The 25,288-nt window shown below is 46.4% G+C and overlaps 1 protein-coding gene and 1 long non-coding RNA gene across 3 annotated transcripts in view; one reads left to right on the forward strand and one right to left on the reverse strand.

Moving 5' to 3' along the window:
* zfhx3b (zinc finger homeobox 3b) overlaps positions 1-25,288 on the reverse strand; it is a 229,888-nt gene that overhangs the window by 132,441 nt on the left and 72,159 nt on the right. For both annotated transcript variants that reach the window (XM_057025267.1, XM_057025265.1), the window contains exons 2-3: positions 23,149-23,189; positions 8,992-9,055 (exon numbers count right to left, since the gene is read on the reverse strand). The gene's annotated coding sequence lies outside the window, so the exon portion shown is untranslated. The remainder of the gene's footprint in view (positions 1-8,991; positions 9,056-23,148; positions 23,190-25,288) is intronic.
* LOC130521604 (uncharacterized) lies at positions 6,246-8,727 on the forward strand. The gene is made up of 2 exons (XR_008949382.1): positions 6,246-6,706; positions 6,997-8,727. It is a non-coding gene; the product is annotated as an uncharacterized LOC130521604 (long non-coding RNA).

Raw genomic sequence — 25,288 nt, forward strand, 5'->3', positions numbered from 1 at the left:
CATGTGGGTGTTAAATATATACCCAAATACTAGAAGCAACATTGTGTGGGCAGAGAAAGAGGAGGCTGTGGGTTCCCCCTCGGAAGGAGGGCTGGAGGAAGAGCGGGGGCAGACTCAGACGAAGGAAGGGGGGACGAGAAGAAAGGAAGAAAAAATAAAGGTTGTTAATAAGATGAATGAAGGTGTGTGCCTCCGAACCTTGAAGGGGCCGGGAAGAGCGAAGTTTAGGGACAGTAACGGGACCCAGATGAGGAATCAAAAGGCAGTCCTGGAGACTTCTCCATGATGGGGTGGGGGAAGTCCAGACAAGCGAGGAGGCATTAGAAGTGCAGCACTCCTGTTGTTCTGGCCTCCTTAACTTCAAATCTGAATCCAGGAAGCAGAACCCCTTCTCTCCAGCTGCTTCCTCCCTGTGATCTCTCTCTCCCTCTCTCTCTCTCTCTCTCCCTCTTTCTCTGTCTTTCCTTGCATGGGAATACCAGAGTGACTTTATTACTATGATGAAAACAGACCCTATAAATACTGAGCGCTATGATGAATATAACAGCGATTATGGGGGCAGCAATAATTAGATCAGGAAAGAAAGGCAGGCTGATTGAAGTTTGCTCTGTTTTTGTGTTTGGGAATTCCTTTCAACCGTGTGTATTAATGTATGAAGAATTACAGAGGCAACGATGGGTGGTAGTCATCTGGGTCTCTAAGAGGGGCCTCCTGGGGCCTCTTCACTGATCGTCTCTCCTGTTTCAGCTCTCTGCTTCCCCTCATATCTCTTTAAAAGCCATCCTGCTGCCAGTTTTTTCCCTATAATGATGATTTGGCCAACAAACAATAAGATGCCCAACAGATGCCTGTTTAAAATGAAATATCAGGAACGATGCAGTGGCTCCTGCAAAGCCTCCGTGCAGTTTTTGCACTTGTCAGCAGCTCTAAAGCTCATCCAGGACTGACTTAGATCTTTAACTTCTAAGACTACAGCTTTAACAACACCCTGACCTGAGCCCTTGTCCAAATCCCAACTGTACAGCAGCCATCCCACTGGCTGATTGCGTCAGAAAGATTCCACAGTCGTGGCCCCTGCTTTTTCATACTTGTGGGAAAAGAGCAGTTCATGTTTCCTTGGATGCTTCACACATTCCTCACCCTTTCTTCACAACGTGGGACCCTAGGACTGGGTAGGGCCATGGACAAGGAAGAGGAGGTGCTTGCTTAAATATTAGGTGTGGCCAAATCAAAAAAGGAAGACCCTTTTTTGTATTATTGTTTATTTAGGAGGGAGTTGCTAGGTGACGTGAACTCAAAAAGGCAGTAATTACTTTCCCCGAGTTTGATGATTATAACAGAGCTGGGATAGAAACTTTCCATTTGATTTAACCCCTTAAGACACAGCTCCAACTTACCGATAGCACAACATCTGCTAGTCACGGAGAGGCTTCTCAGGCAATTCAAATGTCACCATATCTGGCAGTGGACCACAACCTGAAGTAGAAAGCTCAGTGTCAGCTCCCATTTTTCAAAACCTTGAAGCATCCTTTGCTTCAGATTCAGGCTTTGGCTCCACAATAACATTGTACACATACTTCTTTACTTTCCTCTATAAAATGTACGGCCTACCTTCCAACACATGAATGACAAGGAGCTCAACACTACTAACAATCATGTCATTTAAATACAGCCCCGCAGACAGAGGCCAGATATACAATCTCAAACAGAGCTCACTCTTCCTGGAGACATTTATGCTTGGACTCATCCCAAATTCCTGACCTCAAAATTTCAAGACAAAAGGTAGTTAGTCCTGATTTATGCATGCTTCGGCGTGCGGATGAAGGGAGCAGGACAGAGCAGCAAAGCGATTAATTTTGATGCTGAAAACATTATTAATGGTGATGTTTAAAACATCAAAGCTCTGGCTGACGGAGAGGAGAAGCATCTCCACTCTGACGAGGTGGAACAGATGAGCTCACTTGAGTGAGTCAAGGTGAGGCGCGGGGGTGAATCGCAGTCTGTCTCCCCATTGAATTTCTATGAGGACTCCTGGAGAACCTGTGGTTTAGAGATGATTAAACTCATGTACACAGTGTTTGTGGTACGGCCCTGAATGGCCGCCATTTATCTATTTGCTGTCAAAGCTGTACGACCACAAACGCGCCATCATTCAGAAGCGCTACAGTCGGCCTGGGCCAATTACGAAGGCCGTGTAGCTGCTCTTTAGATTAAACTATCCCTGCCATCCGCTCAACACCCGACTGGACACGCGACAAAAGAGGAGACGGCGTGCGTTGGAACGTGGAGTTCATAACGACTGGATGAGGACTCATCTGCATGAACTTCTTGCTGTAGCTTTGGGCAAAAGGATAAAGCTCCTCACACTCCCCTATATTCATTTACCCCCCACCATCACGCCAATTGAACCAGAGAGTCTGGAGGAAGCTACATTGATATTCACCGCACATCTCCATCCCCCAGCCACAACCATCCCCACTGGAAACATTATTTCATTACATATATTATGCATTCAGCATAACAGAGTCGGTGAATGTGTAGAGATGTGTGGGTGTGGGCGAGCTCAGATGTTTCCTTCGATGCATTTACGGTGGTGACAAGCCCGTTGTAAAAAGAATTTTAAAGGGGGTGTAAAAAAGATATGACACCTCGGGGGTCCAGCATTAATGGTACTTAGTTTACTTTGTCAGACAGAAGACAAAATATTTATTTCGCACTGCGTTGTGTCAACATTAGAAGAGAGATTTTGCATGGTTTTCTTTTCCTTTTCTTTTTTTTTTTACAATACAGAGGGACAAAGTTTCCCGCGGAGTTCTGCATGACATTTCTCAGTTCATTTGTTTGTGTGCATCCGCATACGAATGTGTGCGTGCGCCACGCAGCGTGGCCGATAAAGAGACGTAAGCGAGAAAAACAGAGAAACAAAAACAAGAATAAAAATGCGATGAAGATGGAGAGAGAGATCTTAGCTGCCGTAGTTTAACGGTCGCCAGAACTTAGGAGTTTAAAAGTGGCATCTTTCCCTGGGGTCTTTAAGTGAAATCCATTTGATGCAGAAACCATTTGAGCTCTGATTGGGAACAAATCTGTCGCCGCGGTGGCGTGCTGACCTTTGTGGAGTCCTCTCTGTGCTGCAGCCAGATTATACGCCGGGCTAATGAGGATGATTGACGTCAGAGGGCTGGATCTGAGCATTGTATTTAAATCTCAGCATTCATCTGGACTCCCAACCCTGTCTTAGTCATCGGACTTACACAATGTTTCTATGTGAAATCAAAGATGTCATTGGTGCTTTTTGGCAGTTTAGGGTGTGATAAAAAGTTGGAAAAGTAGAGCTTACAAACTGGGAGAAAAACAGGGTCCCGGTTATTTTCAGTCAGGCTGAGGGCAATGACCATATTATTAAGGAGAATGAGAGATATGAACTGAGATAAATACGCATATAAGAAAGATGACAGCTGTTGCCAGTCAACAGTTGACATATCTGACAGATGCATTTTTATCTCTTACTTCCCTCTTCATTCTCCAACTCAAGAAGCATCTGAAGTATACGATTTTAATTTTGGCATTACAGTCACAGATCAAACCTTTACCTATAGTGGGCATCCATTATGCCAGATTAAGTTCTGAACCAGTATTGAGTGTGTTACCTTAGATCTACCTTAAAATACCCTAACCTAAAATACTGAAAGTCCAGTTCAGAGAGAGGAACGTACCAGAGATCATCCCTCAGTCCAAACTCAAAGTACTGTGTCGTATAAAGAGCGTCCTGGAACAGAGATACCTCGCCTCCAGTTCAAGCGGATTCCCCTGCCCTTTTATTTGCTCTTGTTTGGCTGCAGGGGAAACGAGCTCCACTCTGACCTGGGGGCACTCATCCAATCAGCTCGCTATCTGCTGCAAGAGCCTCTATAATAGTGACATTTTTCCACCTCGTCAATAAAGTGGTGAAAGCCACCCTCAACTCGCTACTTGACCATTTAACTTCTTCCTGAAAAGGCCCTTTCTTTCCGTCTGTCTCTGTGTCTGGCTGAAATCAATAAAAGCAGAGCAAGGAAAGAGGCCAATCCGGCAGCTACAGTAACTGGTGGCCGCACAAAGAGGATGGCTGGCGGGGAAAAGAGTGCCGGAGAGCTGGTGGTCGCACGGAGATGCACTCGTGGAGGGGGGCGCAAACTTTACGATGTTAGAGTGTCATCTGGTAGGGACAAGGTGGTTCTGGAAACTAAAGTATTAACTAGACATTATACATTAAACAGCTGCCTACCTTAACCATCCCAACTAATAACCCTGACCTAAACCCAGCCTTAAAATCATTTCAATACCCTTTAACAGTCCTTTAAAATTGTGCGAGCCACCCAAAGTGTCCTCACTTTGCTAGTAAAATGTAGCAAATACAAGGTAACACACACAATACTGGTTCCAAATAGAGAAACTCCTATATCCACAAAAAGATGACTACAAAAGCATATGAAACCGACACATTTGACATCAGTGAGGATTCTGTTGTCTAATGATCATTAGTGGCTATGCCTCATTCAGCAGCTGCATTCACACATCAGCACATCGGTGCTGGTGGACACAGTGGCCTCGGAGGGAGAACAAAATGTCCTCCAATGGAGCAACGGGGGGAAGACGGGAGGACGCTACGTCCACAATGAGAGCAGCGCTTTGTTTGGCTATGCTGTCTGAGCTGAAATTAATTACTGTGAGAAGCGTGCCATTTATTTTACCAGATGAAATGAATAATGCACTCTTAGAGAGGGTGGGGAAACAACTGGAGGGGAACAATGCTCAAGGGGATAAGCAAAGAGACAAAAGTCAAAATTAGAACCTACGTGGGAATGGTGTAAAACGGGAACTCGATGACAAGATCAGCTGTGTAGCACTGGACCAAAGAGAGACATCTGGAGTGGTGGAGGAGAAGAGCTACACAGGCTCGACCGCAGACGACACGATGAGGGTCCAAAACACCACTGCAAAATGTAACCCTAATGAATGGGCTGCGGATGTGTTGGGAGTAATTACTACACTTTGGTTTACGTGTGAGCGACATTCCCTACATGTGCTTACAAACCCGAGCGTGGTGTTCCTGCGCTTGGATCGTTATCTCGCGGTTCCGCATTGACACGACTAAATTAAGCCCCGGAAACCCCAGGAAGTTCTTTCCGTCGCATGAAAACTTGAGGCGATTGCTGCGATTAATTAGAATATCTCACCACAACATAGCTGCTGCCTCGCGATGTGACGCTGAGCGGCAGAGCACGCCCAGATTGTGCGGTTTGGGACAGCGCCAGTGCGTCCTCGCGGTCGAACAGGTGCCAGAAAATGGAGGGGGACAGACAAAGTCGCGCATCCCAGAAGGCCGAGGTTGACTGTAGGTCACCGAGACTGCGCGGGCTTATGGCTGGCAGATGTTGGTCTGCTTTGACAAGAATTATTATTCTGGAAATGGTTACAGCACACTGTGCTTCAGACTGCAATTATCTTCTCTGTGTAAAAAAACAACAACATTTCATTCATCTTCACTCAAGAAGACATGAGCAAAAGCTCCTCCCCTGACTAAAAAGCCTTTGATTATTTATGATGCTTAAGTTACTGCACTAACGTGTTTCATATGTTTGGGTAGCAGCTGAGACGACAGTACGGTTCTGCAGTAGACACCACCGCAGCCTGCTGGGCTTGCTGGGCTGCAGCTACGATGCCTAATGTTCTCCACAGTGCAGCGAAACAGACGGGAATAGAAAGTTGGAGTTAATTTTAATGATAAGATGAGAGGCGAGGAAACCTGCTTCACCCAGACTGACGCCCATCCAGTGTGTTGCTCCGTATCTTCAGCACAAGCCTCCTGGTCTCTATATGTTTACTCTCAGTATGGGTGTTGGATGTATTTAAGGGGCAGGTTTTGAAAGGTGGCACCGATGGCGTGTCGCAAGATCCAGAACAGCATTGAGGGGGCTTTCTCTTCTCCCACTGAGAATGGATGCGTGCTTTGATAGCGGATCATTAGACTGGGATTGCCTGCAGCTTGCAAATTAATGCACATTAATTTCTTGGCAGAAGAGAAGGGAAAGCGAGCGGGTGCCAGCGTCTGGTGAGCAACGCAGAGGTTCAGCTGCTGCACTCTCCTCTGGTGGTCTGGAAAGTTCAGCTGCACGATCCAGGGAGGGCTGTGGTGTACCATGCAGCGTTGACAAAGGGATATCCACTGTGCCAGCCCTCTTCCTGGCGAGGCAGGCGGGCAGACAGCCAATCAGGTTCACCAATGCTCGGTCTTAAGCGAATGGCATGGCATGGCGGACCTCTCGTCGCTCCGCCTCCCCTTTCTCGCTGCACTGCAGCTGCCTAGACTGATTTTATAAACATTTTGCCAGTGGATCAATACCGGTATTGATCAAGCATTGTGAGAGTGATCCATCTAAAACCCAGAGCAGCCCAGAGCTCAGAGATGGGAGGAGCGAAATAGTGAGGCTGCAGAGAGGATGGAGAAAGAGAGAGAGTCCACAGCAACAGCGAAAGGGAGAAGAGGTTGAAGGGAAGAGAAGGCGAATCTGAGAGAGAAGCAGATGCAGAGCTGAAGGCAGGTGGGAGGCAGGTTTTCGGACAACTGCCAGGGCACAGGGAATGCAGAGAGAGACTCGTAATTACTTTCTCATTAGAAGAGGGAGGCAGAGGTCGTCTAATTACGACCGCCTTAAGTGCGCTGGTAAGTGACAGATGAAGAAAGCATGCGATGAAATGTTTCTGTGTGGTAGAACAAATGAGGTGAGGTTGCTAAAATCTGCATGAGTTCGGCCTGCTGTGCAACGCGCTCAGGTACATTCCTGCATGTGCACGCAAAGTGCACGGGTGTGCATGTATGCATGAAGTTGAAAGTTGGGATGTGTACAGGGAGAGGTTGGTTTTCCAGTAAATTTTAATATTCTGCAAAGGAAATGCTCCAGTTTCCCCCCTGAGGGTTTAATGTTCTGTTTCTTGTGTGTTTTTGTCTGCAAGAGAAAACAAACAGGCGCTGCAAGAAGAAGCAGAAGATACAGAGGATGCCTGGGCGACAGTGGACAGAGGAGGCCGCCACATTTGGAGAATATCTGTCACCATGATGGAAAATTAGGAGTTCCTAATAAGAATCATCAGCCAAAAGGATTAAACCCTGGATGCCAAAACTGTGGAGGAACGACAAATTTCCTACAGCTGAGGACTAATGGGACACCTCAACAACGTGGGATGATCAGCTGAAGGCCTGAAGCTGGACGGGAGGAACTAAAGCCAAATGGCTTTGGAGACGATGGTCCACAGGGAAACTGAGTCTTCATTATGTTAAATGTGGCTTTCATGCGCACGATTGTGGATTTGAGGGGGAGATATCACTAAAAACCAGTGGAAGGACCATGCTGTGCAGCACTGCTGTGGGGGCCTGCAGCCTGCAGCTTCACTCCCGTCAAACATGAATGAGCTTTTGTGTTCCAGACTGACTTTGTTCCAGTCTACACACAGTTTGGACCGTCCCAGTACAAATCTACATCCTAATGTTTAAAAATGAGCCCTGGTGGTTTAACACTCTCTACTTTAAAATGTCCACAGTTGTAAAACTACTTACAACTTTGCATGTTTTAATAATTGATTAAGTCCATTTTTCTAACTTTCATCCTACCAGAAATACAAAACTCAGGATGTACATACTGAATATAGCGCTCAGCTGGTCTGAGGTTTGAGTCCCCAAAACAGTGACATAATCACATGTCTAGATTAATCTAATCTCCCAAATCCATGTTAGGATTAATACCAATGGGATGTGTGGGGTTTGAAGGAGGGTTCGATGTGATTGTTGTTTGAAGAAAAGAAGAACTGTAATGTTATCGAACCAAAATATTGCATGACGAAAGGAAAATGATTTAGACTGGGGCACAAACGAGCGAAACGTCGAGTGATAAAAATGGCTGGTGTCTGTCTATGTGATGAAAGCAGAGCATTCAGCACTGAGCCAATGCAAATGAATGACCTCCTGTGTCCCTCCATCAGGGGGTGACACAAATGAACCAAGATGAAGTCTGATAAATTCAGCCACACCATAAAGAAGTTAAATATGGCTGCCAACTATTTGGACTCCACAATTACTTTCACCCTTTATGTCTCACTTATCTGGTCCCAGATCGTGTTTGTAGCCTATAATACAAGTGTGCCTCATTATTATCAATTTCTTTTGTCGAATTTCACAGGGATGACCCCCCCTCGTTTTCATCCTCTAACATGGAGATTCATTTCACGTGTTGTCATAGCAGCACTGAGACACTGTATCTCTCTCGTGTCTTTCCTTTAAAGCTTTATCTTTGATTCTTAAAAACAAACCTTTGGATGAGCGCCAACCCATAAATTAGGGTCTTCATTAGACACATCAAATCTAAATTACTTTTCAATTAACGGGCCAGTCAACCTCAACTAATCAACCAATTAGGCTTTGTGTGTTCACAGAAAAGCCAACAAAAGCACATGACTCCCCTGGGAACGCAGGAAAATGCTACACAAGAGTGACAGCGCAAATGAGACGCTATTGGTTTAGAGGGAAAAGGGAGGATATGAAAGACGTGAGATGTTATTATTCATCCATGTAATTTTTGGGAACGCAGGGGGGGAAAAATAGTCAGAAACTGAAGAAAGTGTGCAAATAAAAATGTGTAATTAAAAGAAAAAAAGAGAAAATCAAACAGAGTTATTAAATCTGGATGAGTATTTGGTGGTCAGGGATCAATGCTGTTTAGCTAATTAGTATTGATTGATAAATGCAGATATTCTGCCCATGCTGAGTGGAGGGATTATTGGCCATTGATGGAAACTAAAGGAACCACTCCCCACCTTTGTTTTCCTTGATTCACCTCAATCAAAGCACAAAAAGCAGACAGTAACCAGAGTCCGAATCTCTACTAGTTGTCTAGTTGTTGGATAAAAGGTGACGGAACGAGCGGACGACTGCTGGGAGGCCTGTGTTGAACCTACCTTTGGGTCACAGGAGATCCGAATGGTTGTTCGGTCGTCCTCGTCCTACGAGACAGAATGCCACCTAAAAAAAGGAAAACAAAACATGGGTATGTGCAAAAATAGGCTAACTGACGTGGATCGCCTAAATGTGGATTCTGTTACATCAGAACTCTTTTATTGGTCCAGCAGAACTCACAAGAGGTGGTGAAAACCAGCACTGGACTGGTGAATGTCAGAACAAGCCCAACTAACTGTGCCATTACTAACTCATGCTTATTAATCTGCTAATGTGCGTTGGCTCCTCCGACAGAGCGGGACGGTCCCTGCCCGTCATCTACAGCTTATTCACCATTGCTGAGGGCCGCTGGGGGGGTGTTGGGGAGCGGGCGGTGGATGTGGGGGTGCAGCGATGATGCCAAGTGCTGTTTGACTTTAACATGAAGGCAGAGAGGGGGTGAGGGACTCCAGCGATGATGCTGGTGCCTTCTGCTGGCTCGGTGCCAGGTCCCCCTGGTCCCCGTCGCCCCAGCCGACGCTCTACCCCAGAGCCTCTGGGCAAGTACCGCAGCTATTGTTTTCACTGCCAAGCAATTAGCGGCACTTAAGATTTATTTAGTCATGCTCTAATGTGCGGTAATTAGCTTGGGGCCCAAACAAGCCTCTCAAAGCCGATACCTTGTTGCGCACATCGGAGCCAGGCGTCGGCAGTAGACGGTGAGGGAATGCGAGGGAGAAAAGGGAAGGTAGAAAGGGAACGGTGAGGCGGGAGGTGGAGCAGGGCGAGAGGGATTACACGAGCACCAGCCAGCAGTGTGGATCAGCACTTTTTAAGAGATCTTCAGGGGCCTGTTGGCTGAACGTACAGCAAGAGGAAAGGGCAAATACAGCCCAGTTACACTTTTATAGAATGCTTTGTGGAAAAACACCCCTGACACACACCTCTGTCTGGCAGCCCGGTTCGTCATATGGCCCAGGGGCCTCTGCTGGCCTGTCACGTGACAGCTTCAGTGACCTTAAAGGGTAGCCTCCTCGACAAGCCCCACCGCACCCCCCTCCCCCACCCCCCTGAATGGACTGGACTGCTCTTTGGGAAATGCAGTTTGGGTCAGTGGATAATGTGTGATGCATTTGGCCCTCTGGGTGGAATGATAATAAAAATACAAGAGATTATGCAAGAGCTATTAAAAGAAGGGATGAACAAAGGCCGAAAGAAATGCACGTTTCCCTGCAACTGTTGGTCCGCGAGGCTTTTTGGGAATCAAGCAACGCTGCACATTCATTAATAACTTTAATTTAAAGCAAAGCAGTCTTTTTTTTCGTTCCTTCCCCAAGTGGAGCAGTTTTGCTTGTGTGATGGTCGGCATCTTCTCTCGAGGAGTAATCAAGTATTTGAGCGACAGCATACTCACGGAGCTGTGCTGAATTAAATATTACATTCAATAAATGGGAAGAAAGAATTGTAACAGGTTCAGTCACCCCGCTCGGCTAAAACCCGCACCCGACTGCTGCTATTGTATAATCACACGCCGTAGAAGCTTGAGAATTGATGAGAAACAATATGACCTCCACGGCAACCTACAGCGTCTACTTGAGCTAGAGATGTTTTCTGTATTAAATATTTTAAAACAGCACAATGCAGAATGCGCCACAGAAGCTCATCTGATGCGAGCAGATGAAGGTCAAAGGCAGGTTCAACCACATGAATACATGTTTTACGTATGCATTTTAAAAAGCCCATCAATCTTTCCTGGATGGCGGCAGAATGAGTGAAAACTACATGCATTTGATCATGAGAAGTCATAAATAAATACAACAAATAAAATGACACGGAGGAAAACGAAGCGATGAAGTCATCACTCCTGCATGTTCAGCAGCGGTCTGCTCATTAAACATCTGGGCCTCCACAGCGAGGTAGCGCCTAAAACTGGCGTGAATTCCAGAAGGGTGGCGCTAGAACTGAAACCTCCCTCTCCATTTCAACAGCAGGGTCCGTTTGACGCTCTACACCAATCAGAACCTCGCAGGACAACCCTTGACCTTTTTCATCTCAATATGACCACTATTATCTCTCAGAAAATTAGACGCGTCTCGCTATTGTTCCGCGGTCGACGGGAGGGGGTGGCGGAGGTTATTTAAAGATAAATGCTCTGATGTTGGCGACCCATGTGGCAATCACCCTCCACCAGCGCGGCGATGAGGGGAAGACGTGCGCACGGGCCGCTGTGGCTGCAGGCTGTAAATGGACTGGTGCTGATTGTTCTGCGGCTCTCTTTCCGTTGGCGTTCAGCGGGCAGTTTCCAGTGTGCGGCTCTGCATTATGTTCTTAGCTCCCAAATTGAATCGCGCTCAAGCGCAATTTATATGTGAAACGCAAACACAGATGATTTCAGAGCCTCCGGAGGTCTTTGTGCGCAAATGGATCAGCACCGGCTGCCTTGTAAACATGAGAGGGGAGTCGTATGAGATTCTAACGGAGCAATTAGGTGAGAAAAGTTAATAGAGCCGATGGCAGCCCGAGACGATGACAACATGATTCTGTGGGTATTTGAACAAGCTGAGCAGCAGGCAGCCATTTTTTTTTATTCTAATCCAGAAGTGAGAGGTATTTCAAAGCAAAACACCTCTGATTTATTTGGTTTTTGTCTGACTATGTGTTTCTATCACGTTATACCCATTAGCAACAGTAAAGAAATGCAAGAAAATGCACCGACTTGTCCTTTAGCTCTATATATAAATATAATAATGATAGAGAAAGCTTGTTTCAACACCCCTCTAAAATCATGCAATTATTCATTTTCCCAGCTATATTCGAAGCGAAATAAGTCTTCCTCAGATCTTCAGCCAGGTTTATCTGCAGCAACAATGGCAGAATTTAGAGGAGCCATTTTAACAGCCTGAAAAATGTGTTTAACATTCATCATTTGCAAGGGGATAAAAAATAACACTGACCATCCAAGCGGTCCTGAACCACTTGCAAATGTTCCATGAATGTGATAGCCAGCAGGAAATCAGCAGTTCTATCTAACAGATGTCCATAGTGGAATCAGGCTGCTAAATAAATGAATATATTAATGTTTTTGTTCTTTTTTTCCCCTTCTAACATTAGTTACCATCTATTATGATGGATGCAGAGTGTTACAAAGGGTCAGAGGATAGTTCTGCTTTAAATGTTATATTTCCATGATTGCTCCATTCTCTCCATTTCCTCTTCATTGTGTTCCAGGGAACCGCGTGGTCTGTGGGCAGCTCCTACTCGGCCCTGGGAGGGGGCCGTCCCCCAGGGAGCACTGCATCTTTTATTAATCAGGGCGCTGCGCCACACACTACAGCGGCTTATCTAATTTAACAGCCCACCTAAAATGCAACTATGTTTGGTGTGGAGGGAAGGGACATGGATGTGGTGGTGAGTATGGCTGTGTGTAATGGGGGTTGGTCGGGCCGCCTCCATTTTTATATTTAAGTGGAACGTGAGGAACGGGACATTGCAGGCCCCTTGTCTCCGAATTTTAGAACAGAATCACAGGCGAACAAATTATTTTCTCCTGACAGGAGGGAAAAAAATGGAGCATGGCTCAGGAAGAGGTGACACATTGATTGTTTAGTATGCGCATCCGGAACGCCGGGGTTCAGAGGCGTCGTCCCCTATATATATGTAGAAGAGGTGCAGCAGTGCACAGCACGGTCAGGGGTGGGGGCGGGAATTGAAATGCCATGTTAGATTGGAGTCTGTTCCTCAAGCCCGTTTTAGCTGATCTCGTAAATGTGATCCAAAAACCAATGGTTTCTACGGTAACACTATGACAAACCGCCAGAACCAGCCTGAGCAGGGCCGGTAATTTAAATTAAACAACCTCCCCGTTTGGTTGCAATACCCCCTTTACCGCTTGTCCCTCCCCCTTCTCTCTCCTCTGTGTCATAGCTCCCATGAATCAGTGTCACCGGTGTTGAGAGCACTTACTGTCAACCCCAGCGCCCCGGGCTACGCCACTGATGGACACAAACTATAAAATATCAGCCCCCCAGGGAGACATCGCTCAAGTGCTGCCCTGCTGCCCCGAGGGGGTGTGATCTGGTCAGTGTTTGTCTGAGTGTGTCGAGGGGGCCATGGGGCAGTGGGGTTCGTCTGGGTATCGGTCGGTGTGTGAGAGGAGCAGGCAAAAACTGCATTTTCAGGGGCACAGACATAAAATAAAGGTGACGTACAAACACAAGCGGGCCGGGTGGACGTTCTGACGTCCCGACAGGGAGCTTCCTCCTGAGCTCCTTGGCCAGATTCCGCAACGGAATGGGAAAGCCGCAAATGAATCAGTCAATAAAATCAATGCCTGTGTCTGAGTACATGTCCCGCGTCAGCTGATAAGAGCTTTAAACCGCCTCCTTTGCATTTCACAGGCAGAAAAAAACGTCTGTTGGGATGCGGCTGGAAGACGCAAGATACTTTTGAACCTCCAGTGAAGCTCCCACCACCCTGACGACATCATCTAATGGGTCACCAGGCTTGGTTCTTCTATCTCTGAGCTCTGCAAGGTCAAGATTTTCCCAAGTGCAGGCACCTGCACTTAGATATAAGGGGACACAGGAGGTACCCGCACATGTGTGTTCCTTTTAGATTAAATACTATAAAGTGCAGCTTCATACAGATAAACCTGTCTCTTAACATGCCTTTACAATATCTGCCAATATTGACTATTCATTTACAGTGTCTGCAGCCAGGCGCAGCTTCATTCCCCTAATACATGTATATTAACAAGAGTCCTTCGAGATCCAAGGACAAAGGCATTAAGAGGAGAAGGAAGCAAAGTGCAGAACGGTGTATTGTTGCCCGATGGCGAGCAGTCACATGGTGAAGCTGCATTGTGCTTCAGAGGCGTACATTAATCTGTTAGCTGTGGCGCTGAAAGACCTCTGGAGTGACTTGCAGAAATACATGAATGCAAATAGGTAATGAAAAAAAATCAAAGGAGAATCAAAGAATGCTGTTTGTCTGCCTCCCCCCCCCACCCAAACGTACCCCCACACCCCATACTTGTCTCCCATAATGGAATAGTTATCAGACCCAATGTAGGCTGAATGATCAAAACCAGTTATTCTTAGTGGCTGGCAGGTAAATGACAGAAGACAGCAAAGTCTGTTTGATCAGATCTACAGAGATGGTTTAACCGCTAAAGTACAACGGGTGTGAGGACTGTTTACGGACTTGTACTCGTTAGAGTCTGACCAGTCCTCACTGGAGTGTATTTTTACGTAGCTGTGTTAAATCAAGGCCCCCGTCCGTGAGCCAAAGGGAATAAAACCCTGTGATCGTCCCCCCCTCCGGACCCCACTGTTCCAGGAGTCCGAGGCAAAGAATATCTACATATAGGAGTATTCTGTAAGGTGTGACGTGCTGACTGGTTAGAACAGCCATTCCCAATAAATGGTACGTCCAGTAGGTGTTGTGGGGGACACTTTCAGGGGGCTTGCGGACCAGTGTAACGGTCACTGAACTTATCTGCCGGGCCACACTGTAAAACTCATCTATAATTTGTGAAGAGTGTAATGCCATCTCCACTTCATGATTATGTGGTATTCCTCACCTCCACCAGGGCCAATGAGGCCTAGAGCTGCCAGTCTTAATGAGGTGCCTCAGAGTTCAGCTTAGAGGGGGAAGAGAGGTGGGAAGATGGGTCTATGGTGAGAAAATGAAGATGGGAGCGTAGGTCCCGACCACGTGGGGCTGGAATCTGGCAAACTGTCATCTGGGTAAGCTTAGCTCCTCCTTAGCACGTTTGAAATCAGTTTAAGGGAAGCGATGTGATGTTAAAAGAGTCAGGACGTTCCGGTCGCAGTGCTGCAGAGGATTATGTCCAGCAAACAGCTCTCACGAGATCGGGCCCTTGGACTCATTTTCACTCAAGTGCACCGCAGTGCTCTTATAGCTGGTGTCGATGTTATGAATAAATAAATAACAACATTTTTCCAGTCATTTAATCTCTGAGTACCGCAATTAGTAAGTCTGTAGTTTGTGCTGCCTTTTTTCCTGCCCTTGTTATTGTTATTGAAATGTCACGCTCTTATTTAGCTCAAGGATGAATAATAAATAAGCTATAATTACGGTCTTTGAATAAGCCGACGGCTGGGCCGGGTCAATGGTAAAAGGAGACCTGCCCCCTCCCCATCCACTCTTTTACTCTCTTCCTCTTCTTTTTCCCCTCTCTCTCTTTAATTGGATCTTGTAATTAGTTTCTCTGATGGATCTGGGAGGTCTGAGGCAGCCTTTACGCTGTTCATTAGACTTCATGGAGGAGAGTAAAGCTTTTAAAAGCTCGGCTTGTTCCTTCCCTCACACGTCATAACACCAGATACGATTTTTACCCCTAAATAACCCGAAAGAGAGAAATATGTTTGACCTCCCTGAGGTTTACCTAATAAACAGCCAGAAACGCTGGAGCTGAGCAGACTGGGGCCCCTGGGAATTATCTGGGCTGTTTCTGGGTAATCTTCATGGAAATGTGCGTTCTTGATCATCGTGCTATTTCACTGAGTTTGTTGGGGGGGGGGGGGGGGGGTGCTCATCCAACAGTGTAAAAAAGAAGATTGTGAGATTAAGAGATTTTAGATTATCGGGCCCATCTTGATGGTAACTGACACAGGTGGAGATGTGAGCTGAAAATATAAACAAAAATGTCTTTTGGCTCACTATTACAGAATTCTTTTAAATGCAAACACACACACACACACACACACACACACACACACACACAACACCGTTCAGTCCTGTAATATACAACCCCCCCATAGCACCCTAACACCATTTCCCCTTTTTTCCTCTCCACCCTCCGCTGGCCAGGCTACACTAGACATCTCTCCCTAATCAGCAGCCTCGTCTCGCTCAGACTCGTTGCCATAGTAATATGCCGGCTGGTCGACATGGCAACCACTCTGAGGTCCACTATTAAATGAAGAAGAGTGGGGGGGGGAGGAAGGGAGAATCGAGTTGGGATGAGAGACAGGCAGCAGACGATGGCGGTTGGGGTGGGGGGGTGGGGTGGGGTGGGGGGGTACAGATTGTCCAAGGAGGGGGAGGGAGGATCAGGAGTAGTGGAGGTGGTTATGGGGGGTGGGGGGCAGAGAAAATGAAAAAGAGGAGGTGAGCATAGAAAAATGACTGGAAGAAGCGACAAGAGAAAAAGGAAGTGCACCCCGAGGAGGGCGAGAGAGAGAGAGAGAGAGAGCGAGAGAGCGAGCTACCTATTGAACTGGGCAGAATTAAAGGCTTCTGATACACGTCCCAACAACACCATTAACCTAATGCATGACGTCATTTATTTAATGCCTCGCAAATTTATAGACGGGGGCGGCAATGAGAACGCGTGCGTGGCCGGTCCCAATAAAGATAAAAGGTCGTAAACTAATATTGCGTTTTAAGAGCTGCTTAGAACACAATTGTCAAGCCACATCTCAGATAGCCACAAAATAACAGAAAGAAATGAATCTTAATAAAGACTAACGGCTTGTTGGACTGCAGACATACAGTAATGATGTAATGATGAGGGAGGCCTGTGAAGGTGAGTTCTGAGATGAAAAGTGGAAAATGGCTGCTTTTAATCAAACTGTCGGGTTTGTCACAGCTTCGAGACAGCATCTGTGACCTTCCTGTGCTCTTCAGGCCTCTTTTCCCACCCACAAACAACAGGTCAGTGATTTCAGTGAGGCCGGGCCTTTTCGGCTGGCTCCAGACGATCACCACACGGTCGAAACAACTCTCCCTTCTCTCTTTCAGTACCTTTGAGCTCACTTTTTACCTGCACCATAGCAATTCCTGGGTATGTGTCGCCTCCTCTGAGAATGTCCCCCATATTATCCACAATCTATCTTATTTTCCTCCAACTGGATCTCTCTGTTTCGCTCCCCCTAAATGTTTGATTGGTTAATGAATGAAATACCATTCCATCACAAAGCTACCGCAGCACAGGCACAAAATAGCATTCGTTGCCTTGTGTGCCAATTCCTTCATGAATTGGAGCCATCTCTCTCTCTCTCTCTCTTTCTTTCTCTCTCTTTCTTTCTCTCTTTCTCATTCTCTCCTCCCTTCTTTTCAGAGAATCGTATGAAAGATAGCTAATTGCATGTCCACATTGTTCCATCAGTCCCTGCTTCCCAAGCATGCCATTCAGAGGCAATTAAAGTGAGCTTAAACAGAGAAAGAAGTGCGTCATACTCTTAATGCAATTAAGGGAGTGTGCACACAAACATACAGCAAGACTCCAAAACATTAAAAAAAAAGGCAGAAACACACAAGGAAAAAAGAGAAACGGAAAAGGTTCATTTAGTGTATCAGGCAATTTAAGCTCTTGGCCTGGCTTTATTGTATTTGACTGTATTGAGTTTTAGGACAAAATCCAGATTATGAGAGATGCTGTCCGCTACGATGTTGCCAGCGTAGGCGGTGTTACACAAAAGACGTGCCCCCCCCCCCTGCTTTTTGTCTAAGTGAATTCCAAAATGTACATTTGAAAGCTGAGAATTATCTACAAAACCCAATCAGGTTGTATTTCCCCCCAAAATCAAGGCTCAACCACTAAAAGGTCCAATTTTACATGTAGTCTGAAGAGTTAATACTGGAGTAATATAGGAAATATAAAGCTTGACGTACAGTCATATTGTGGGGGTGAAACGAGCGGTTTTAAAGAAAAACAGCACCAGCAAAAACCTGCAAACAGAGGTGAAATGGCAGAGCCGGGGTCAGGCGCGTTTTTTTCATGCTCCAACACTTCAGCCAAAACCTCCAACAGGACACGCGTGATTACGAGCACAGAGTGATTGAAGGCTTCATTGCGGCGCTGCTCGCCAATTTGAGGAGTAAATACCTGCTAGTTAGGTGGTAATTTTGCATGCGCTGATTTCCTGTTATTTCGCGGGTAAGCACAGCTCGCGCTTTTTTGCGGTGCAATTTAAAAGGGTTTTATTTGGATTACTGAACCCGCAGCACTCTACAGTGGACAGCCTGGGGAGATGCTACACAATAACCTTGATTATTTTTACACGGGCCTACTGTGCCCAGAGAAGCCCAGGAAACATTCGGCTGAAGAAAAGTTAGAGGAGCAATTTTTAAAAATTTGGGTTTAAGATTTGAGAATTGCCAGCGTGGTGGCGCAGTGACCTCAGCGCATGAGTCCAGGCTTGTGGCCGTTGCATGTGGAGTTTGCATCTTCTCTGGGTCTGTGTGGGTCTTCTGGAATAGAACATGCACCACTAGCTTGATTGGAGACCTTAAACTGCCCCCAGGTGTGAGTGTGTGAGTGGTGACCTGTCTGGGATGTAATTCTGCCTCTCACTGGGAGTGCTGACATATTCTCCAGCACCTCCCACAATCCTGATGAGGAATAAGCTGCGTTTAACTGGAAATGAATGGGCGTAGAAGGGAGCGAAGGAACGACACATCTACACCTGTGCTACACCGTCCGGCCGGAGCTGTGATTGGCTGACGAGAGCTGCAAATGCAGTTAAGCCTTTTCCGGTCAGAAAGCACCAGACTGGGAGGAGAAAGTTTCCCATCTTAGTCATAATAAAGGTCCACAGCTGCACAGTCTCCTCTTCCGCCTGTGTAAACAGACGTAAACTTTCAACAAGTCTCGGCCTGGTTGAAGTTAACTCTCAGTTCTTGTTGCTCTCCAGATACGGACGGCGACACCACTCAGACAGCAACAAGTGTCTTTTCAAAATGCTGAAACACGGAACAAAAGCAAGAGTGAAAATCTGGCCAAAACTGGCTCTTGTGTTTCTTTGGGGGTCCAAAGCTTCATCGTACTGATTCACCCCCCCCAAAAAATGTAAAGAATAGATGAAACCTTTAAAAAGAAATCCATAATGCTGTGAAATATATACAGTAGACAAAATCCCAGACCAAACACTGGGACCAAGGAAAGGGTTTTGGCTGCGTGTCTCTGTGGTCAGAGGAGGGTGCAGAAGGTAGCGACGCTGCTAAGAGCTCTTTAGCTAGCAAGCGGAAGCAGACCTGTCCTACACGCTACATCTGAGCGACCTCAGTCATTCCCAAACATTGACAAACCTTCGAAAGTTGCCGACCATCATTACAAACGGTGTTTCTTTTTTTACTTGACACTTTCTGCTGGACTTTTGCCAAATCTGGACAAAGTAGGGACAGCAAAGAATGGGGATGCTAAGGCTACCTGCTACGGACGACCACGAATCCTCCAAGCGGAAACTGGCCCAATAAACCTTTTATTTAAACGGAACTTGCTATGATGGCTGAGTGAGAATTTTCTATAACCACAGCTGTGTTCGCCCTTTAAAAACAGCAGTGGCTGACAGGAATAGCTGCAAAAGGAATACGTGGTTGCTCGGGTGACAATAATATATTTGTTTATTTCCAACCTAATACATACAGACAGTAGATTAAAGATTTACTGGTTCGAGAGCTTCTGTACATCTTCTTTCGAAGCCATTGTAGGAGAAAATTACATTAAATGACAAAAACACACCACAGGAAAAGAAAAGAAGCACACTGCATTCTGTATTACTTATAAAGAACGTGATATTCTTCAAGATAAAGAGCTGCAGCTAAAACCTTGTATATCACAATCTACTGTGCAAACACAGAATATAAACAACCATGAATCACTACAGCAAATAATAAAGCAAATCAAAACAAGTGGATTGCCAAAATGATAGACTCAGTATGATTTAGCAGCGTATCAGGAAATATGTCGGAACAGGATTCAAGCCTCGGAGGAACCCGTAGGGAGTGCTTCCGGATGCACGGACTGGGTTTGGATCCCAAAGTGACGCCAAAAATGGATTCAAACATTCACAACTGCGCCGGTGTAATCTGGGATTTGGCTCCATCGCAGCCATATTTGACAGAATTGAAAGTCCAACTGCCTTCAAATCTCCAACAATTATAAAAGCTCCTTCAGCTGCTTTTTTGCCCCCCGTCTGATTACTGAGTGCGGGGCAATCAGCCGCAAATCGCTGAGGACCAGGAAAAAAAAAAAAACCCAAAACAGATCACGGCAAAAAATAAAGGAAAGGAGGAGTTCTGGACCACAATTACAGGCCATCCAGCCGGGCCTGTGCCCCGGCGCTCGAGAGCTGCTGTGATTTCCGACAGAAAAGGTTATTAGTTTTTATTGGAGGAAATAGATGCTGGGTGGCTTTAAATGGCACAGTAATCGGGGGGATGGGGGTGCTGACGGGAGGCCTTGTGACCCGGGTCTCCCAGGGGTCCCATTGAACAGGCAGGGGGACACACAGAAGCTGTCACACACCCTTTCTCCATCTGCAGGCCCTCGTGCCCTCTGGCTCCAATTTGAACTCCAGACACCACTTTGGTCTTTGGCCTCCAACTCAACCTGGATCTCTTGATTCCTCCCAACGATGAAAAACGCCATTCAAATCCAGCGCAACGCGAGGTCATTCTTTTCTTTATTTCCACAATATTTGATCCGTTTTGTGAATTGTAATTTCTCGCCACAAGGGAGACTGATATAATTTTTTTTTTTTTTTTTTAATCACAAAAAAAGTGGGAGCGGGAACCTCGAGCTGACTCGAGTGCAAACAATCCATCATTTTCAAACATGGTCCCTCTTCCACATTAATTCAGGCTGTGTTTGTGCACATGCGAAAGCGTTACCGGCGAGCGTGGCGGCTGCGTGTTTGCTCGGCTCGGTGTAATGACTGCCTGCAGATTTACAGTCACCAGATTGTGTGTGTGTGTGTGTGTGTGTGTGTGTGTGTGGCTCTGGAGGAAGACAAGTGTGTGGCCGTATTTGCTTTTGTGCCGGGTTGCCAGTGTGTGTACTCTGCAGTGTGTGACGTTATTTCGCAGTGTGTAAGCTATGATCTGCCAGGGCCAGATGAAGTACTCTCCACGGCAGTCGGCATCCAGTGAAAAGCGCTAATCAGACATGTACAATTTTATCAGGAAATAAATGCATCATATATTTCCCCCCTATTTAATGCATTTGACACAACATCTCAGTCACTTCTCTGTGCAAATGCAATTACTCCAATTATGTGTGTGTCAAAATACGTCACTTTGCGTCTAAGTACATGAGATGTTAATGCTGTCCCCTTTGCGTGTGTGTGTGTGTGTGTGTGTGTGTGTGTGTGTGTGTGTGTGTGTGTTTGTCTTCATTGTGCTTGCTGCTCCTAGTCCCCTCTCCTCATCTGTATTCAGGGCAGGTAGGCTCGAGCACGGACCCACAGCTCAGTAACTAATGGAGGAGCTGATGGGAGCCTGATGACGACCACGGGGCCATTTGTACACAGGCTCACACACACACACGTACACAGGGGCCCATGCACACACAGCAACACACGGGCAACAACATTCTGGCCATTTCCAGAACGGTCTGCACCCTCATTTAGAGGTAGTCGCCAGGTTAAGTGAATTACGTGACCATTTAATATTAGTATGTTTTTTTTCTGGGTTTTTTTTTGGCCAGTTTGATCTATTTTATCATGTTTCTGGGTGAGGCGCAAATACAGGCCGAGGTGTTGTCCTCCGGCGCTTTTACTGCTGATTTTATTACATCTTTTTCCTGCTTATTTCTCATTTATTTGCCTTCAGGTTCATTCAAACTTTTTCCTGTGAACCAGTGCCCCTCTAAGTTGATCACCAGCAAGTGCAGGGAAACAGGAAGTACTCAGAATGGCACGTTCCTAAATACCCACAATGCTCATTTTTCAGAGTGGGATCGCTGCTTTCGTCATTCCTGTCTTGAAACTTTTCCTCCTTCCTTTTCTGTTCCCTTTTCCTCCTTCCCTTCCTCCTCTGAGCAAGGGTCAAAGAGCTGACAGCGGGTGACCTTGGGGCCTCAGGGGCTCCCAGGGAAAAAGGTAATGGTTCCAACCCCGGAACGCACTCTCGCTCTCAGCACACACCGGCAGCTTTGATCCGGTAGCCCCCTCTCGGGTCTCCTGACGCCTACTGAGGAAATTCATAGGAACAACTGGAAGAGGCCTGTGTTTATTCAGCTCCTTTAATGAGGAGGGAGACAGATTATCTGAGGGCCTGATCTCCCCGCAAAAACACAGGCAAAGAAAACTGCTGCTCCTGCCAGATGTTTCTCTATCACAGTCACTCCAAAAGAATCTAAGAGACGCGAGAGAGAGGGAGGGAGGGAGGGAGGGAGGGAGGGAGGGAAGCTTTGTGTGTGTGTGAACTGGTGGCTGGAAGGAGAGTTTCTGTTTTCTCTGTTCTTCTGTCTGAACAAATGTGGGAGCTGGCCAGCGCAATGAGAGGAGCAGAGTGTGTGTGTGTGTGTGTGTGTGTGTGGTGTGTGTGTGTGTGTGTTGTGTGTGTGTGTGTGTGTGTGTGTGTTAGCCCAGGACACACTACCGGAGTATCAAGTCCAACAACCTCCACCTGATACTGTTCTGTTATTTTAGATATAATTCTTATTAGTACAGCAAAAGGAGTGAGACTGGGAAAGATGCAAGAAGCCTACGCACGCAAACACACCCACACGTGCACACACGTGCGTGGGTGCACGTGCACACCCGTCGCTGTAGGTGACAGAAATGGACCTGCAGACATGGAGCAGAGCCGGGCTCTTCAGCACGCTCTTGACCCTTTTGCCAGATGACTGACCAGATCAATAAGTCTCTCTATTGTCGAACCATTTAGGAGCGGATTAGGGGTCAGACGCTGGTCACAGATGCTCGAGCAGGGCAAAGGTCATCGCGGGGCAAACATCTAGATGTGAGTTCCAGACATCAGTGCTTGTTCAGAGTAACACCTGACGTGGGTTTGGAGTGGTGACTCCATCCCTTCTCCTGACCTTTGACGGTCGCCTCACCTTCACTCCCAGTTCACGAGGTTCAAGGTCACATGACAAACAGGAAGCCACCACTGTCCACATGTGAGAGTCATGACGGAGGCCGTATTGGCAGAGGGAGAGGAGCAAACTTAACACAGCCATGTAGGTGATAACATTCTGCTTCCAAACCATTTAAAGCATCTTAAATATGAAAAAAACAATTCTGAGAATCAAATTTAAAGTTTGAGACTACCTCTGGAATCTTTGTCAATGAAGTCACATGTTTCAACTTTACCTACTGTTTTTATTTTGTGTTATTTAGGAAACCAGCATGTTGTAGGAAATAAAGACAAAATAAAAATGACAAAAAAGTATTTCCAATTCCTCTAGTAGTTTTATCGGCACTTACCAAATCAGAAGAAGAAGAAGATGAGAGATTCCTCCACAGTCCTGCAAAACACAAGAGAAGTGCATCAGCCTCCAATCCTCTGAACAGCTGCTCGTACTTTTATTACAATTACATTTCCTACTCTTTTGCCCACATCTTCCCGCCCAATAACATCTGCCTTCCGGGCCACACTCAGCTTGCCCCCAAATCTTGCACGAAGACGGATAAAACCCAAATAATCTGGCAAATCTAAGGCAACTATTATCACCATATTAAGGTTCGCCCGTCATTTCTGCCTGCAGGCGCTCGGCTGTTTCTTATAAACTTATATTGTGACCTGAGGACAAGAAAAGATACACGCGCACGGATGTGTTGTGTGTAAAATGCATAAAAGTTCTCTCATGAAACACGACAATTTGTTTTTACGTTTTCTCCTCATTCTTCCTCAGTCGACATTCAGCCCTCAACAAGAAAAGATCCAAAATATCTGTGAATATTGGAGATATGGCAAGAAATGAATGATCATAAAAACAATCATACATTTTGTGACCTTTTTCTTGTGAATATTCTGGGATATATTAAATGACGCTGATCATTCAGGACTGCAGACAAATCCCATCGACCATCGCAAATTTTATGCAAAAACAGTCCCGAAGCCCTTTGGCGGTTCCCCTGACGTCACATATTCAACTTCCTATTTACAGAGAAACAATTAACACATTGCTGTAACCAACCCTCCCGCGCGTCCATCTGATTTAGGATGACGGCGTGGCCTCACGTGGCCTTTGACCCTTGACCCGAAACGAGGCGTTGTGGTGTATTTTCGCATGGCTGCTGCTGATTGCCTATGCACTTTAATAAGCAGGCGGGGCAGATTTATAGGAGCACGGTGGGGCGGTGGGGCCGGACTCCCTTGGCCTCCAGCTTGCCTCGGTGCCATTACGCCAGAGTGAGATATAGTGAGATATTGATCCCAATGCCACTTCATTTCGCAATAACTATTACACAATCTTCTCCCAGGCTGCGCGGCTCCTGATTTATGCCGTCTTGCTATTTACATTACCAGTAAGTGTTTTTCTATACCAACCGCAGCAGGTCTTATAGCCACAGAAATGGACATCCGAGCATTCACATTCCCCACGTTCGATGTCTTTTTGCTGCCTGCGATGCTTTTTCACCGCGCCAGGGTTCCTAACGCGTAACAGCCTGCCTGGTGAGTAATGGAACGTACACGCATAAGCATATTGAAGAATGCACTCCGGCTTTTACTACTGTTGTGTGATTGACCTTGAGGTAAAGTTATTCACCATATTATGTTTTATTTAAAACACACAAGCACACAGTGGTCTGTTCACGTCCCCTCTTTAGAGCGCTATTATATTCATAGAGATGTTTTAAAATCGTTTCATTTCCACTTCAGCACATAGAAAGCAATCGAGTGGTGTAGATATGATTCCTGCGACCGTATGTCAACACAAAAATAAAACCATAAAGCCACAATTTGTGTTAAACAGCGCCGGATTTGCATCTGAATGACGCTGTTTATTTAAAGAATCCAACGGGCGTCCGTGGAGAAAGAAAACCCAGGTGAACGCATGGTTTGCATGTGTTTGGGACAGAAGTGAATTTAATTGAATGCTGCCAATTTGTAAATGATAACATATGAGGGGCATTGTGGTGATGATGGGGGGATAATTGGGATAAGCAGCCTGCTGAACCAGCTGCACACTCCAGAGCTAGGCCTCTGCCATGCCCCCCCCCCCCAGTGCCAGCCTGGAGCTCCATGTTTGTTTACACACAGAGCAAAGCCGTGTCAATGGCAGAGGAGGAGACTTGAATGGGGAGGCCGGGTGGGAGACAGCCCCCCCCCCCCCCCCCCGCTGCCACTAATGCTGCATTCCCACAGGCGTGTCCCTCAGCCATGGCTACAACATTGCACCACAACAGAAAACAAAAGGACTAATGACCCTTAATTGCTTTGGGGCCGTTTAAAATCAGATGAGTGTCGTCTAAACAGCCCTATGTAAATGAAATCCACCCCCGCCTCCTCGTCTCGCTTTCCCATCTGCCCCCTAAGCTCTCTCCCCTGGCACAATCAAAGTCTTTCTCCTCGTAAAGGGGGTGGGCAGCTAAGCAGGCTTTCTGCCAAGAGAGGGGAGCT

This window comes from Takifugu flavidus, chromosome 2 (assembly GCF_003711565.1).
Source record: "Takifugu flavidus isolate HTHZ2018 chromosome 2, ASM371156v2, whole genome shotgun sequence".
Lineage (NCBI taxonomy): Eukaryota > Metazoa > Chordata > Actinopteri > Tetraodontiformes > Tetraodontidae > Takifugu > Takifugu flavidus.